Raw genomic sequence first — 18,669 nt, 5'->3', positions numbered from 1 at the left:
CTGATTTGGTGTTAAGCGGGCTCTGTACAGCAAAGAGCGCAATTCTCYTCGTACAAAGTCTCCTCTTCCATGCCATTGTCTCTTTATGCTTTTACCATTGGTTTGCTTCTTCATTACTTAATGTATTTGACTTAATGAAATTCAGTCCCATTTCATAGTTAAAGAACTTTCTTTTAAATTTGCTTTCTAAATTAGCTCAGCTCCTTCATCAAGGAAGACATGAATTCAGCAACAACCTACTTCAGCAATGCTTTTTTGTGCACAAAAAGATTCCGAATTTGCCTCAAAGATTATTTTGCTTTATGATTTTTTGTACTCAGACATATCCAGATGGTATTCAGGGAAATAATAATAAACTGTGCTTAATAAAGAGCCATCTGAGATTTTGACTGAGATGGGTCATGACATACGAATTGAATTTCATAAAAGGAATTCAACTGCACAGCTTCCTATTATTTCTGAGGTCTTCTGTGTCCCATTCATTTATTCTGGGAGTTGTCTCTTCTTTTTATTGTCACTGCTATTTAATATGTGCCATCACTGCATGATGCAAGAAACAATAAAGTGTAGTTTCAGACTCAAAGCCAGCCTGAGTGGGAGGGGGTGGAAAATGTTTTCAGAAACACCTGGACTCACTGCAGGAAAAGTCTGTTTCAAGGACATGTAGAAACAATGCTAGAGAATTAAACTCCTCCTGATGGTCACCAGGAAAATAATAGACCCAGCATGCCAAAGTCTCACAATAAACTACTGTTATATCATGAATCTCCATATATATTTTAAGAAAGTTGTGATAAGGCTCCCTCTGGAGAAATACTCAGAAACACAACCATATAATTTAATACCTAAAGGTAATAATATGCAAACCACACCAAAAACTTTCAAATAGCTCAGAGTAGGCTAGCAGAGGTGGACAAAAAGATGAGGCACAGGAGCTAATTCACATTCCTACTTCTGTCTTCTTAAAAGTATGTACCAAAGATACRTTCAGGAGAAGCCGAAATCTGCTACAGAATACAATGGAAAGAGCTGGGTACCTTGAAAGAGTGTTTCAATTACTAAGCTGGAATCTTAGTGCCAACACTGTGCAAATCTCGCTCTCAGAGAACAGTAAAATCAGTAAAAGAAGAGTCTCCTAATATAAAGAGGCTGTATGGAAAATGCAGGTCAATCACTTGATTGAACTAACATTTTTTGTTCTCCTTGCCTTGGAGCAAAACTCCATTCAGAGGCTGAGATGATTTATCTGCAGAAATACCCCCAACAGCATGGCCAAAGAAAAGGCAGTGGAGTGAGTAATAAGACTAGAGATCCCATATGGATTACAGCTGCATTATTTTTAGAATTCAGTTCTATTAGGCTTGCAAAGGATCTGTCAGGTGGAAACAAAGAGTAACTCACAAGGAAAACGTCAGGAAAACTCTGATTTTGATTAAAATCTCTTTTGATAAAGCCATACCAGAACACTGAAACCGAACCCTCTCCAATAAAATAATCGAAAGTGTAGGTTCAAAYCCAAACTGAACTTCCTAATTCAAACTTTTGTTAAAATTTTTTCCAACAATCTCTTTTATATATATTTCAWGTATGCAATATATATTGCATTGTCATTTATACAATCAAATTTCAAAGAAACACAATTTAAATGTCAGCTGCTTTTACAACTCAGGTTGTTCTTTAACTGTAGAAAACCTTGAGTTTTTACAAATCTGTTCAGTTTTGGACATGGGAAATAAAAGTGTGCTACTAAAATAATGCAGTACCTAGAACTATAGTTCTCCAATCCAATTCCTGCATCTGCTAACCATTCTTGCAAGTTAAACACATTTCTCATCTTTGTAATTTTTTTTCTGAATTATTTTGTATTATATACATACTGAAAATGCTGAAAGATATTTACCAGTAAAAACAGTTTTAGATCAACTTAAATGAAGAATTGAATATGGATAGGCCAGATTGCCTTAATAAAAGATAATCAACTTAAAACACACTCATTTGTTTTCAGTAACAGCATCTTGATTTTAGACAGCAGGCTAAAGACGCAAACAGTTAATTGAATTTCTTAAAAGGAGATAAGCGGGTGATGTGGGGGGAAGAAATGTGACTACCATCTTGTATCTAAATTTCCACTCACAGGACTACCTAAAATGAAAGAATACTCTGCAGACCAACTTAGGATGCGAGTCACTCCTAGACACAGGGCCTACAGCAAGTACCATTGAAATAACATGTTTCTTTGCCTCCAACACCACTGAAAAAGTTCTTATATTTAAGATCTACACTTTCAAACTGTACCATTCCCTTCTGACTAAACATCAGTTATCTTGGAAAAGATTTCAGTAGTCTAAACTCTGTATCTCTGGGGGTTTCCACTGAACTTAATCACAATTTGGATTAATTTCATATACAGTCTGCCCTATAAATGACTACATTTGAGCTAAAAAAATAGACTCATTACTGCACAATTCACCTACTTCTAAGGCAGATATCTGAAACAGGTCAGATGAATTAATGCCCTAAAATTCCCATTTTTTCATAAAAACTATTAAAAAGGGGGCTAAGGGGACTAGCTTTAACGTGAACATCTGTATTACAGATGCCTCAAGGTAAATGAGATAAATCATGAACTTGGCCATAGAGAATAAATTCTTATACATGAGAAAGCAGTTTGGTCCCTATCACCTTTCATTCATTCATCTTCCGACTCACTGTTTATTAGGACTGCTCAAAGTCATCATATTTGGATATTATTTCATTAGAAACTGACTAGAAAATCAAATCAAAGTAAGTTAAATGCTCAGAAATCCACATGCAACTTAGAACAGTATTTCACTAAATCCTAYCAAATTATTGATGAAATATTGCCTAGTGACAACCAGCTATTCAAACAATAGCTATTCAAACAAAAACGCCAACATAAGTCACTATTSTTGACACAACTTTCCTCAAGAGAATACATAGATATTTTCTGTCCGATCTGATCCTTCTGATGTTGTACTACTCTCCTTTGTCAAATAAATTTGTACTGAGGTAAATCTTGCTCTTAAATTGTTCTGTAGCTGCTGTTCTGACTAAAACTGGATCAGGTAACCATGTAGACTAAAGAACTCCTCACAGGCCAGAGATGTGGCATGCAGTCAGTTTGTGACCTTTTACATCATCGCTTTGCGAAGACCTCAGAACTGATCAAAGATAAACTCTTGCTAAGCTTGACAGATAATTAAGCCTTAATAGTTGCTCTCAAACAGGCCTGTTCTCAGTCAGGACCATCATGAAAGCCAAGGTAACCATTCTTAATGATCTGTAATATTTCTTGTGTTCAGTTCGTACTTGGATCTACTCCTGTACAGCATTTTAATTAACATTTAAGAACTGAACTCAGTATATTATTATTCCTAGACCTAGGAATTTAATGTTTTAACTAATACAACTCAGCTTGTTAAAAAAGGGCACAAAGTTCTTTTCCTCTCTGCAAATATATTTAGAAACATAAAAAAAACAGAGAGCACCCACTAGCCACATAACTGAGATTCAGAAGCTGCATTAGCAGTTTGATAGCAACAAGAACATATATCTTGTCTTTGGTAAAGAATTGCAGCCCATAGAGCTTACAAATCTCAGAGTTCATTCTTACCTGCAGAAAAAAAATTTGAAATGCATTGTTCCACTTGATCTTAAAGTTCTCCACATTTTATGTTGGGTTCTGTAATCTCTAACATGTTATCTCTCTGCCACAGATAAAGGTGGTCACAGATCACAACACAATTTCCATACGGCATTCAGGGTTTATGATAACTGATAACTAAGATATACTCTGCAATTAACACTAACTGTATTAAGAAATTTATTCTATATGCAAAAATTTGGAATATAGTGTCTAAAATACTGTATTCGTAACTTACTGATCTTTGTCCAACAATACTAACCCGAACCAATGCTGAACACCTAACCTGGAGTTAGTTCTGCATTCCTTACATATACATCCTTTCTCTCTCCTTCCTGATTTCAGAGCTGAGTATTTAGTTTACATCCTATTCACAGTTTAACTTTGCCATGAACACTTATTATTATATCATCAAAACAGACTTCAGAGTAAATTTACTGTGAAAAAGGCCTGAATTTCCTGTTGACTTAGCCCGGAAGATCTTCACAAAAGTTCATGAAATCATCTTGATTTACAGTGGCCAACTATTCTACTTATAAATTCAGTCTTAAATATGATATTTGATGATTCATAATCTACTAGAAATATCTGCTATGATCATCAAAAAGGGTTTCAGGTTTTTAACTTAAAGTCATAAAATATTTGAAAGGATCGGGAAGGAAAAGTAGGGAAAACAGGCTCTTGTATGATCTGTAGAGATAAATAGGAGAAACAAATATATACAAAGAGGGTATGGTAGTTTTTATTTAAAGCAACTGTCAATAAACATTTTTTTCAAGATAATCTATTTTTTGAAGTCTCAGTATAATATAATAAATAAAAATCTATTAAGTTATTATAAATAAGTGCAGGAATAAAATTATGAAATAAAGAAAAGAATCTGATATTAGAGTACAGATCTATGTACTTTCATTTTGCTTTCAGTAAATAGACAGAGTTTTTTACATCTTACCTTCAGCGTCTTACAGCAGCCCTCTGTTACAATAGTCAAGTGACATGCAGAAACATAGCATTACCTCATTAAACTGGATCATGGATGTCAGAAGAAAATTATTAAATGGTAATTTTAGTTTGAAAAATGAAGAAAAGGAAAAGTGGTAAAAATGTTAAGACCTTAATCTGTATATATTATACTGTCGAACTGGCTGAAAAAGCAAGCAAAATTTCAGGATTCTTAAAATCTTTTGTCATATAAGCGCTAGAAGAAAAAAGAAAGCAATCACAATGGAAGCATTCCAGGTCAAATGTATCCAGAAGTAAACTTGCAGATTTAAGTTACAATTTCACATTCAGCTAAACTAAGCTGGCTCAAGGAGATGAACAGTCAGAACATTACTCAGGGATGACTATCTGCTGGTTTACCTGCATAAAGCAACTCATCATAAGGCAGGCAAGAGCCAATTTAAGTACCAAAGAAGCAGCAAGATCAGACAAATGGGACAGAAGTGCCAGAAGATGCATAGTACTATCTTAGGAGCAATGATTGACTTTGCTAAAATAACAAGTAGTTGCCCTTACAGTACTAGGAGTATTGATATAATCGTATTTCAGAAGAAAGTTCAATTTAATCATATAAAGTTGTCCATTTGTTTCCCCTACTCCACATGCCAAAAATATGCTTGTCATGAATTTGTCCTAAATGACAGCACCTAGCTAATATCTCCCCAAAGAGATTTTATCATCATTTGGGGGGAAAAAAAAAAGGAAGAAGAAAAAAAGAAAAAAAAAGCAGTTCACCTTTTATACAGTCATAAACTTCTTCTCTAATGGTTAAAGAAACACTGGAATTGTGAAAACGAGCAGTTAAAGCGCCTACAGCATTCTCAGTGTGGAATCAGTAAGTACACAGACTGGGCTTCTAAAATGAAMCATATTAATGCCATATAAATCCTGGATTAGGAGACATCTCCTATAGTGTTGTTTTCTCAATGCCTGGGGACAACTGTTATGTCCATAAGTAGTGAATCAGCAGCACACACACAGTTTGCTGAAGATCTAAGTTCATTCTAATTTCTTGTGTGCTCTACACAGACTTCAATGCAAAAATTAATTGCTATCTTAAACAGTGCTTATTCCTCAGACATTCAGATCTCCTGAAAAAACAGAATAAGGTCTTTTAGAARCCTGTGTGGGGAATAGTGTTACATTCACATGTGGTTCACATACTGATTTCCTTGTCTGGCATCAGCTTGATACACATCAGCATTGGGGAGAATTGCATATTTCCTTACTTTCAGAAGGATCAGCTGACATCTAAAAAAAGTGACATTGTTGAAACACCTGTTACGTTGAACAAAATAAAAAGGGAACACACAGAAGTCTTTGGTTCACATCTTCCATTCTTGAGTAAGTTCTAAATTTTTCATGAAAAACAGACTGGTCATTCTCTGTAGATAAATAATGGCTGAAAAAGAACAACTCACAATGGCAAAAAAAAATTTCCTATGTCAAAACAAACTTAGTGTACTCTGAAGAATTTAAAATACTTGCTCTGTATTATTTGAGAACAAACTTATTTCAATTAGAGATAAGAATGTCCTAAAAAGCTTGTTTGGAAATTAGAGTCAGTTTTCAAATGTTGAATACAATGTCAAAAGACCTYGAGTCACAGTAAATGCTAATTCAGTCTAAATGAGTTCAATGGGTATTAAGTTTGTTTAGAAGAGAGACTGGATTCTGGTAGCAGACTAGTGATAATGGATTTTTTTCCTCATTTCTCAGTTAAGTTGCTATGAAAAGGAAGATTGATCAATAGAAATCATAYGTAATAGGTGTTTCTTTTAGCATTGGTAAAAATGTTAAAATATTTAGGGTAGGCAATGATTCTCCCTAAGAGAAAGTYTTCAGTGAAAACATTCAGTATGAAAATAGTAATAAAAATTCACACAGCACAGCCTTAGGTCCAGCAGAAGCAGTTGCAACCTGGATGAAGAAGTTGTGTGCTTGCCTCTTTGCCACATGTACATGCATAGTTCTGCAGTGCTGATGAGAGAGGGACAGCAGATTTCAACCCTTTCATCCCTCCTTTGCCTACAAGTAATGAATGTGCCCCTGAAGGGGATATTGGTGGATGTGGGCTCATGGTATCATTGTTAGGAAATCAGATCTGTTGTTCTGGAAATTGTCATAAGTACTTACATTACTGCACAGTACATAAAGCCATTGCCATATATTATTTTGTCCTTTTCAAAGTAGCAAATTATTTCCATTTCCCATATACCATTTAAAATCTACAGACTGTAACATTAACAGCAGAGTAGCTAAGTGAAAGAGCAAATGAGTGGTGATCTGCACTCAATAGAAGAGAAAAATCTTAGAAGATGCAGTTTTCTTTGGCATTTAGAACCATGACTACAAATTCACTTGTCTTTTTTTTCTTCTGCAGTGTCACTGAATTGATTTCACATACATTGCCTTTTGAATGAGTTAGCCAACCATCCTACTCAAAGCAGTGAAGCTTTCACTGTCATGTCAATTTTCCTTTGCCAAAGTCCTTTTAAAAATAAAATAGAATCAAAGAGAGATAATATGTTCCATACAGCAAACTTTCCATCTCCAGATATCTCAAAGGAAACGAGAAAATACTGGCAATTTAATAGCAACTCTATGTATCTGTAGCAGCCATTATGTAGCTTGCAATAATTCACACACAGATTTGGATAGGGCAATACAATACATATTAGAAGGAAATGAAGTCAGTTAAGATACAGGTTGTTAATAATTTTTCAGTGTCTAACTGCAATTTTTAGCACTCTTCTTGGATGCAGCATATATCAGGAGTTCAGATATCCCAAGCGTAATAATGCAGTTGCATACATGGACAGCAAAAGCTTGAAAATCTAGAATTAAATGGGATTAAATCTTCTGGAAGGAAATCAGTCTCCAGAAGTATCTTCCTCACAATAGATAGTCCACAACAAAAATCACAGAATTTTCTATTCCTTTTATAATGAATTATGTATTGTTCAAATTTTCTCCTAGTCAAGTAATMGTGTTATAACCATAGACTCAGGCATCCTGTTAAGAGGCTGACAGATCAGATCCTGCAGAATCTGCCTAGTAGTGCGCTCAAAGAGCAGCAAAGCAGAGGACTGATGTGTGTGTTCTGGGCCTCAAAACTTCCTGTTCACTTCACTGGGTGTGATTGAAACAGGGTCAAAGCAGGCACTTGAGGAACGTTAATACAGCAGAACTGTAAGGTGCATACTTGTGTAAGTGAGGGCTTGCGTATCACCTAAAATGGAAGGAACGARGCAGAGAAAGAGATGCAGAGGGCATCCACAGTTTTGAATACAGTTAAGAAGCACTACCCTATCTGGGTGCAAAGAAGATGAGACAGATCTAGATGAAATTCAGTACCCTCCTATATCTCAAGTTTATCTCTGGCATACTGCAGACTTTTAGGCATTATTTAGTGTCTGCACCAGCTCTGGCATAAAGAGCTCCAGCTGACAACAGTAAAATACTGATCTCTTAGCTGTCATTAGAGAGGGATGAGCTAGCTCCTTTAAGATTTTTTTTTTACCCTGAAAACCTGCCCAACAATCACCACATCAGGCGCAGCCACAGTTCCACAAGGTACATCATAKGTCTATCAGAGTAATCTGCAGCATAATCCCTTGTATTTGGTCTCTTACAAAATGCCTGCTATTAAGCTACACTGCTCTTGCAAATCTGTTTGGCTGCCATCCCATGCTGAGAAATGTTCTCCGAACACACTAGCACCACATTGACACATTACACAAATCAGGCTCCTCCTACCTACAGATACATCGGCATTCTTCCTAGCTCATTTCACATAAATTGCATCATTTGCCACCTGTAACTTTTCTGCTATTTTGCACTGATTGTAGTCTAAGTCTGAATTTACCAGCAGGCACAGGTACTTGTTTCACTCTCATGAACAACGCCCAGTGCAGCACGTGTTCCTGTATTATAATTACTTGAAACTCTACAGCTGCACAACACCTCTTCTCCTCCTCCTCCACAGATAATGGCTGAAATCCCCTTTTAGTCATAAACTTCATGCTTGAAACAGACTCTCATTTGCTTAAAAATTATTTACTATCAGTGTTACATCTTCCAGGTTCGTGTCAGCTGTAACCTAAGTCATATTCTCTTTTATGTGACAACATGCACCACTCACGCAGGCTCTGACATTACAGCTTCTGAAATGCTACTCCCAAAGAATACCTGCCACATTTGAGAAACTCATATAGCATTCTGCTAAGACAAGGGTCTTTGTTTCAGGTGTCCTGYTCCCACCCATTGTGCACTGTTTTGTTGTGCTTTACTACCAGAACATGCAATTTCATACACACAGGTTGTGCTGGGAAGTTTATATGTCTTCTTTTCTTCACCTCTGGGAATAAAAATTTGCAATATATTGCATAACAGTAGATAGCAAGAAAGATTTTTTTTTCTCCATGTAAAAATAACCAAACTAAAACTGTAACTTTTTCTAGAACCATAAAAAGAAAGAATTCTTAAGAAATCTGAATGCAAAGACAGTAACCTGGGAGAGAAAAGATTGTATGCATACATTTTTAAATTTCCTCTTCTCTTGTGCATTATGAGTAGCAATAACAACTGAAATTTAAGAAGAGCTACACATGGAATAAAGTTGATGCCATACATTTGTCATCATTAAGACAGACATTAACACTAAACTCCATGTCTACTTGACAGAGAAAGCAAGCCTATTAAAGACAGGTTTTTCTGTATTAGATAGTTCATTAGATTAATTAATACTAAAAACCTGTAAGTATGGACATTAAYAGCTATGCACTAGAGTTGCATATATTTCATATATCATTTTAACCATCTCTCTTCATTTCATATGGACAATGATGTTAAAAAACCATTGGTCTCATTAAAAACAGAGAATAAGTATATTTCTTTTAGGACRGAGCTTGCAGAACTCAAATTGCATTTGCTCTGCATAAAGAAATAATCTCTCAGAGATACTAACTTTCATCATTCTGACTGGTCTGTGACTTGTGTGACATTAGGCAAATGATCCCTCTGCTTTTCCAGCAAAAATGCTTCTTTTCACATGGTAATGCTTMTACCAGCTTTATTATAATTACAGTTATTACTTAATACTTAGGTTTCACAGGTATAAATTCTTTAGACCTAGTATACCACAGAAATTTTGATACCAGTACATTTCAGCACAAAGTTTTACTAATATAGAGGAGATGATTGTTTCTTTTATAAAGAATATACAGAAGAATTTCATCAGAGTTCAGCAGTGCAGTCTCATACTAGAAAACTCAAATAGCTTTATGAAGCACCACAGGGAACCAGATATCATGCACTTCAGTAAGATTTGTGGTAATTTCTCCTTAGTTTCCAAAACAGCCAGTCATCACAGTGTTTTTTTGCAAGAGYTAGAAAAACATCTGCTCTGACCATGGAGAATTTTCCTTTCTCATCACTAAAAGCTGTAGTTATGTCACTCTCTTTTTTTCAATAAAAATCTGAAATGGGGATGATGAAACAGTGCCCCACTCAATTAAGAACAAGGTTAGTAACTCCTGCGTGCCCAGGGAGATTAAAGACAAAGGGAAAAGAAAATGAAAAAAACTATCTATTACCTGTTTTTAAAGTCAGCTGAATAAAATAACTCTTTCCTGTTTTGAGCTTTCCATTCCAGAGATCTTGCTGATATAGTTGCTAATTTTTTTTACTCTTCCATTAGAAGCAGTTTATTCATAATTCTGCCACCACTTCCATCTTCAACAAATAAAAGGTACCCTAAAATACACTGATTGAACAAAAGTAAGAAATCCCAAATGAACTATTTGCAATCAAAAACTTTGCTCCATAAAYTGTCAGTGTTGCAGAAAGCTGCAATATTACTATCAATATGCTGATCAGATAGTATAATGGTAACTAGATTTTTTTCAGCTCTAATAAAGATACTTTGAGGAAAAACATATTACAGCTCAGTCAATACATTTTGTAATTAGTTTGATTATTTCTGGAGTCATGTTTCTTTAACACAAAYATAAAAGCACAGTCCCTAACATGCATCCAGGTCTCCTGGGTAGTGAAATCAATTCTCTTCTAAAAGGGAAAAAAGTACCAATAGCAAAAGAACTCAGTTAAGTCAACAATGAGACCACAASGGAGGAACAGGAAAGGGAAAAGCAAGTTTGTTTGTTGTACTGCAGTTTAAGTATACCATTAAAATTTAAATGGAAGAACTTGTGTTTGAAGACAAAGCCTTCCATTTCTTGTGAAAATAAGATGCGTCTTTTATCTTCTAATTTTAACATCAAGTCCAAGCCCCTCCCCCTATACTCTCTTTCAGGTTGTTGAGCTAAGAAAAGGATTCAGAAATTCAGGAATAAGAGATGCATGATAACTGAGGCTTTTCTTCTAACTCTGTCTGCCTTCTAGTAAAGTATTCCAACATATCCTAATTTTTTCATTCAATTCCTGATTGAATTCCTCTCCTTCCACACCAAACACTAACTACTTAGGCTTCAGATAGTTGATAAGACTTCCTTAACTCAACACTTTTTCATGGAGACTGTATGCACTACAGAACTAGTACTGGACTAGAGCCAGGACTGGAACTCAGAAGTCATCATCTCAATTTCCTGCATCAAACACTCAGCCACTATAGTAAATATATGTTCTCATTAGGGATGAAGTATTTAGGCTACAGAATTGTAAAGTCCTGAAAACACATGCTGGCTTGATGTCTTCCTCATCAACTCACATGCTTAAAAACAAACACTCATTACAGTACACGTTAAAATGTGTTTGCCTACAGTGATCCTCTACAGAAACGGGAAACAAAATCCATCACCCACTGAGCCAGGGAAGGAGGGCACAAGCTATTCCAAAAACCTACATGCTCTTCAGAAACAAGTGTAATCAAATGATTCTTTAAATCCACAAAAATGGTGAAAAATCAATGTTCCACCTGATTTTCCTATTTTGTTTCATTTTTATCTGTAGGCAAATGGTATTAATATTGAACTACTCTCTAGAAATACTTTGACCTATTAGTGTAGCATACAATTTTGTTAAATAATTAGAAGCTTCTTCTCTCCCTCCCAATTTCATAACCTATTACAGTTGGACAGTTGAAAACGTGCAATCTTTCAGATATATTAGCTATTCTTCTTTCTGAGGGCCATGCACATTTCATATTTGTATCACATAAAGCATGTAATTTTTTTTTTTATTGTATTCCAATTGTATTTAAGATTATGGAGCAAATTCAGAGCTGATTCTAAAGGAAATAAAATCACTATTAATGAACTCTTTTTCTGACCTCTCCAGCTCTTTCTTCCATACATTCTCTGGGCTAAATTAGCCTTTGCTGTAACATCACTAAAATACAATGGGAKTAAGTCTGAATGTAGTTGACAGATACACAGCTTAATTCTTTCACCCCGTGATCACTGGACACAACTAAGGATATAGTAAAACGGAGGTATCCATATCCACTCTCTCACTCCCAAATAGGTTTGTGCTGTTAGTGTGTCCCCACTGTAACTTAAGCAATCTTACAGCAGTCTAAATTATGTTGAGCAGTGTCCTGAAAGCCATCTCAGCAGTGAGATACCWTTTTTACTGTGCAATAAAGGCAGGGGAGAGAGAAATTCGAAGTTGAAAACCATTAAGCAGCCTGGGAATTCCCTGTGCTGAAGGGATGTCTTACCTACTGAACCATTATTATTAAATCTGTTGTCTATTAAAAAAATGACCCAGATCTGAACAAAGTGTGTCCTAAAGCTAGGGCCCACTCACTCAAAACTATTTATTGATAAGCAATTTCCATATTTTTTTGCTCTCTGAGCATTATATTTGTAGTTCTCATAYGGTAAGGTGGACTTTAAATTGGCCAATACCTTATCAGGCTCTTCAAAAATGGTGAAAAATGAGAAAACACACAGCTCTTTCTTCATTCTTCCAAACCATACTAGCATAACTCTGAGGCAGAGAGAAAAGCATAGAAGAATACGCAGCAACTCAACCTTACACCAAGCATCGTATTTCAGGTAATATGTGTTTCAGAGAAATCCGTCAAGCAAGATTGGCTATGTGCTTATTTCTCTAAATACTGTGAGGCAGTGGACATTTCCAGACACCACCCATACTGTGGGACAAATCAAGATGATGCTCTGCTATTTTTTGGAGCTTGTTCTCTTGTGACAAAACAAAGAAGTATCCCAGCATAATGAGAATGCACAGATCAATGCTGAATGATCCCTTCTCAATAAAAAAAAGGGAAGAATTAAAGAAAGATGAAAATAAAAAATAGAATAGCCTTAGCATTTTATGTACTAATGTCACTCATTTAACTGATTTTTTTCTTCAGGTATACTTATTCTTATGGAACAAGSTATCATTGCAAAATTAAACTTTTGACAATACATTTACATTATACTTACTAAAATCTACTATTAGTACATACCAAAAAAGGAAAGCTGCACAACTAATTAAGTCAAATTTTCCAAGTTTTCTTAGCAGCAGAATGCAATCTCACTCACCCTGCCAAGCACAAATACTTAATCAGGTCAACATCTGTATTTTCAGCTCAATCATGTCTAAACTTACCAAGTATTTTAATTCTTAGATTTTATTCGATCATTTGATTTTGTATTTTGTGCATAATCTGGATATCCAGACTAAAAATACTCTAAAATTCAAAGAAGGTACAAATTTATCAACCACTTTAACACTCCGTAAAGGTCCTGCGGGCATCGTGYGTATGGGCACTTTGATGTAGAAGACAGAATAATTCTATCTAAATCAGCTCTAGGTTTGCTTCTGCTTTCTAAGAAACCTTCCTATCACAAAAATGTATTTGGCAGACAGTCCTTTTACATTTTAGCATAAAATGACAACTGAGGTCTTATATTAGAATCTACTTACATATTCCAATACTCATGACAGTTGTTTTACTCATCTGAAAACTGCAGACCGGCTTTATAGTTACTGGTCTCATGGTGTGCTAAGGAGTCCATTACGCTTTTCTAGAGAAAAAAAAGTTTTACGAACAGTAATAGCTTGCAAATGATTTTTCAAAACGTACTGATACTCTGCTTTCCCAAAGTAATTAATATGTCCATCYTGTGTTTTTAGATGAGATTTAACATAATTTTAGATGTGTACTTCCCCTTCCAGTAAAATTCACTGGAAAACAAAACTCTACACTGAATGTTCTTCTGCTCTACGAACATCAGTACATCCATTCGCAAAACTTCCCCTCCAGACTAGGCAGACATTAACACAGAGTCTACACCTATGGCTTACCATATACCATCCTTCTAATTGTGCAGATTTAGTGGGAAATACCAAAGCAATTACATTCTCCCCAAAATAGAGCCTAGTTTGCAGTTTCTTCATGCAGAATTAGYAGAAGTCATGCAGCAGCCACATGGCGTCACACGGCCCTCTTCGGCTGCTGCATTCAGATCACACCTGCATCTCACCCTGCCTGCTGCAGTGGCTCCCCTGTATCCTAACAGCAAAAGGTGGCTAAAACAAAACATCCCGAGGTAGCCCATTTACCTCACTCTCTGTACAGTGCTACAGGAAAGACTTCTGTGGAGCCGTTCTTCTCCCTAGCTCTCTCTTTAACCCCAAAGAAACAACACGACGAGTGAATGAGTGCCCGGACAGTAAAGGACGGGCACCAAAAGGGAAACGAGCGGCGGCGGCCGTTGCGGGCCGCCCTCGAGCCGGCGGTTGGGGGCGGGGGGAGAACACGCCCGGGCCCGCACGCGGAGCGTTGCGGCGCGCGCGTTCGTCGGGGCGGGGAGCAGGCAGCGCCTTCCCGCGCGCCGGTGACGTGGGCGTGGCCAGGCGGCACGTCCGTGCTCAGCGCTGAAGGGGGGCGCGGGGCGGCGGGCGGCGGCACCGGCCGGTTCCGACCGGCTCCGACCGGCTTTCGTGACCGCCGTAGACGCCCTGTAGATAGGTCTCTGCCGTTGCGAGTCGCTGTCCCTCCACGTAGGCCCGTAGCCATTTCATGTTTGTTGTGTGTGTAAGGGGATTCAGAGTTGTCAGCTTCTCATGGTAGAGGGCTGCGAGGGAAAGACTGAGTAAAAGTCAGTAACTTACACGGCAGTACCAAAAAACCTCACCTGAAAAATACCTTTGACTAAACCCCTTGCCCTGCATCTTTCTGGGCTCTGCAGTCTGTATGAAAGCTAATTTGTCAGTCTAATGAAGCAATACTAGGACTGCATTAAGGTACAGATCACCTCTACATTAGGAATTTCTAAGTCTCAAATTTACCCAATGAGAGAAGCCAGCATCATCCTCAAGGTCTGCAGAAAAGCCTTTTTTGCCAAAGGGACGTAGGTCCTTTCCTCTGTAAATCTAAAAGTGAAGCAATGCATGTAGTTGTAGATGTAGGGTAAATTTGTACCTCAGAGATACACAGATTTCACATGATAGTACTCACTTCAGAGGGCTCTTGACAAGTTGTATTGACTAATTTTTATATCAGTCACACCGTTACTTGACAGGAGCTACGTATAAGCCTACCAGTGAACAAAAATAAGTAAGAACGTTTCCTAACTCACCATCTGCCACAAGCTCTGATACCTTATAAATAGTTCAGGTAATAGGAGTGCATTTCTATATAACCGAAATCTCTAGGAGGATGACTACAGCGCCCAGTGCAGCCTTCGCTATTCCCGTGAATTTTTTYCCCCTGGAAGATTGTTAATGGAATTAACTTGCAATTAATACATGTCTTTCTAGGCAGCTATCCTGTATTTGGTACTGTTGACTACATCTGTAGAGCTCTCTAATTGCTTTCAAAAAATCACAAAATAACTCCTTGGGCTTGCTAACAAAAGATACTTCAGTAGAGTACATTATTACTAGATACTTTCAGAGTTGGTATTTGGTGTGAATTGTGTAACTAAAGTCAGACTAAGCCCAGGACTGACTCCAACAGCGGCCAAGAGCGGGTGCCTCAGGAGCAGCAGGAGAGGGCTAGCCCCTGCTGTACTTCTCAAGGGTGCTTTTCCACTGCCCACACACTTGCAGCACGTTTGTTTTGAATCTGATTCCTATGTTTCTTTGGAGTCTCTATTTTTTATTCGCTAGTCAGGTGATACATGCTTACACACTCTTTCATACCGCTCATATTTTGCAGGCCAGTACACCTTCTCCCTCAGTTGTATTTAGTCATTTCCTATATGTAGCTCTTCCTTATTTTGTTCTTTCTTGTTGCCCATCTTCAAATCTTTGCTGTGACGTCCTTTCTGAGGTGAGGGAAAGATGTGAGTATGCAGGCATACCATGGATTGCAGTGTCATAGTCATATTACTAAACATTCGTAGAGTTTGGTTTGCTCTTTTGATTGATACTGMGCACTGATCTGATACTGTCAAGGAACTCTCTATCATAACCCTAAGATTTTGTTCCTGAGAGGCCATGATCAGCTCGGAGTTCAGCTCAGAGCTCATTACTTTATATGTGAAATTAGAAGTTTTTTCCATGTGTATCACTTATATTTATTTCCATTGCATTTTATCTGACATCCCTACTGACTAGTTCTAGCAGCTACAAGAAAACTAAATAAGCTAACCAGAGCTCTGAAACCTAGATATCTAACAGTTCACATAAAAATAATCCGTAGCAATAGCAGTGAAATACCAAGTACCATATTCTAGCTCTGAAGCGTTGATTTAAGTTCTGTATTCCAAAAGCATTAAGACAGAATCATTAACATGCTATGTCCAGGCTAACTACTCTTCCTCAACACAAAATACGCAGTTTCATAGCTGATACTAAGTTCCTAACTGCGCTATTTTGTTTGTGTTGTTCCACAGGAAAAATTGTGCTATGTCAGCATTTCCAGTAAAAAATGAGGCTTCACTCACGCAACAGCAAATGCTGTGCTTATATTTGGAGTCAGTGAAGTTTTTTCATAACTACATGAACACACCATAACTGGAATATAAAAACAAAAGCAAAAATTTTACAGATTTTCATTTGATTTAGACCCAAACAGAGATATTATTTCAAGTCTGGATTAGATGCCGTAGCTAATGGAGCTGGATTCCAAGTGAGAATCATTAAAAGGGATGCTATCCAACAGCTGTATTGTCTAGTATATGGGAAATACCCCATTGGTATTTCCTATTGGTATGGCAGGCTGACCAATACAAAGTTAAATAAACCAAATTACAGACTATAAAAGAAATGTGAATTTCTAGCTGTCTATACTCTGCATTTTGTTGGTTAGATTTCTTCTGATATAAATGAACAGATCGAGTCACTTTTCATAGAATCAGTAAGGTTGGAAGGGACCTCTGGAGATCATCTAGTCCAACCTCCCCGCTCAGCAGGGTCACCTAGAGCATGTTTTGAAGTTGTTTTTACTTTAATATTTAATCAGCTGGAAATGAGAGTTGCTGAGGATTGTAGGTGTTTGTGGAAGACAAATACTTATTTTCATATTTTAGCTTTTCTCCTTTCTTTTTCCTATGCAATAAACTTATAGTACATTTTGGCTCAGACCTATCTACCTTATTGTACTTACATCATTATAGTCCTTTCAGCTGTCATAGTATTTGTTCTTGGGAGTTTCAACATGGGCAGTCCATTAAGTGGCAGCTTCTCTTTTTAGCAGAATCAGTTCCAATAGAAAAGACAGCTGATCTTTTAGAATTATAGCGATTTTGAGCCAAATATATTTTTCCAATTATATCAGCAGTGAATTTAGACCCTGAAAAATGTGCAGTAGGTGTCTAGACAGAATGGAGGTTTGAATAGATGCCAAAAAAATTAGATTACTATGTTTTATTTTGTTCTTGAGAAATTACATAGTGTTTGCTATTGTTTTCTTGCATGTTTACCAAAAAAAGACATTATATAACAAAAGATTTAACATTATTACAAAAATGGAGTATTTTTCTATTTTTAGAAATATAAACTAGTGACATAGGTAATTGAACCATTGAACCAGGATCCCTGCTGCTTACGGATTCCATATTAAACAAATAATGAAAGATCTCCTTCCATTTTCTCCTATTTTTATATCAAGGCTTCATCTCAATATAATGTAACTCAATTTGTCCTACCTTTACAGTACTGTTTTTCATATTCATAAATTGAATTGCTGGAGGGTGCAGGATCCACAGTGTAGGATGATGGCTGGTAATAACTTTGGCAAGCACCTTAAAATTAATAATTGCAGTTGTACAGAATGTTGGATTATGGCTAAAGTAATGTCAGGGTTCAAAACTGAACAGGGTTAGGAGTTTGGTTTATTGCTGGCCATAAGGAGCAGAAGGAAAAATGATGCTGGCAGTTGTCTTGCTTCAGCATCTTTATGTCCTGCAGCGTTCAGTCATAACCATAATTCTTAGGTGCCTGCTGTTCTAAACTCCAACCCTTAGCCTTGGACATAACCTACTGTACCATATACCTGTCCTAGCTGTAGACACAGAATTACTACTGGCGGACAACCACCATACTTTCAAACACCAGTTAACCTTTAATTCCTTGCTCTACTCATATCACTGCAGGCAGGTGCTCTTTAGATTGCAGTGCAACCATATTTCAGGGTATAACCACAAGGGGACCGAAAATGCTGTCATCCTGAATACTGTGTCGTCTAAGGTGTGTTTATACTGTGTACAAGGCAGTATCATGTAGAGATACTAGCTCTGGATGAACTGATATTTCTGTGCTGCAGTCATAGACCCTACGACTGCAGACCAAACAAAAAGTTACTATTTTCATTATTTGGGTACGGAAATCTAAGCTGCATAACAGTGGCTTTAAACACAAGGCTGTGAAGCCATGATCTCTCTTCCAGACTTAAGTACTGTAAGAAATTTTGCTCAAAAATAGGTCTTCTGAGCACAGCAGCAAATAAAATCAATGATGACACTCTGATTTTATAGGAGCTTAGTATTAGGAGCTAAATTCTCTCCTGGCTCTCTGGCAGCTCTTCTGCAGTGAGCCTGTGCGGACTGTTAAACTGTGTGGACTTCTGCAGTGGAGAGCAC

This window comes from Rhea americana, unplaced genomic scaffold, assembly GCF_003343005.1.
Source record: "Rhea americana isolate MKP2758 unplaced genomic scaffold, rheAme1 scaffold_166, whole genome shotgun sequence".
Lineage (NCBI taxonomy): Eukaryota > Metazoa > Chordata > Aves > Rheiformes > Rheidae > Rhea > Rhea americana.
This window is presented reverse-complemented; position numbering follows the sequence as displayed.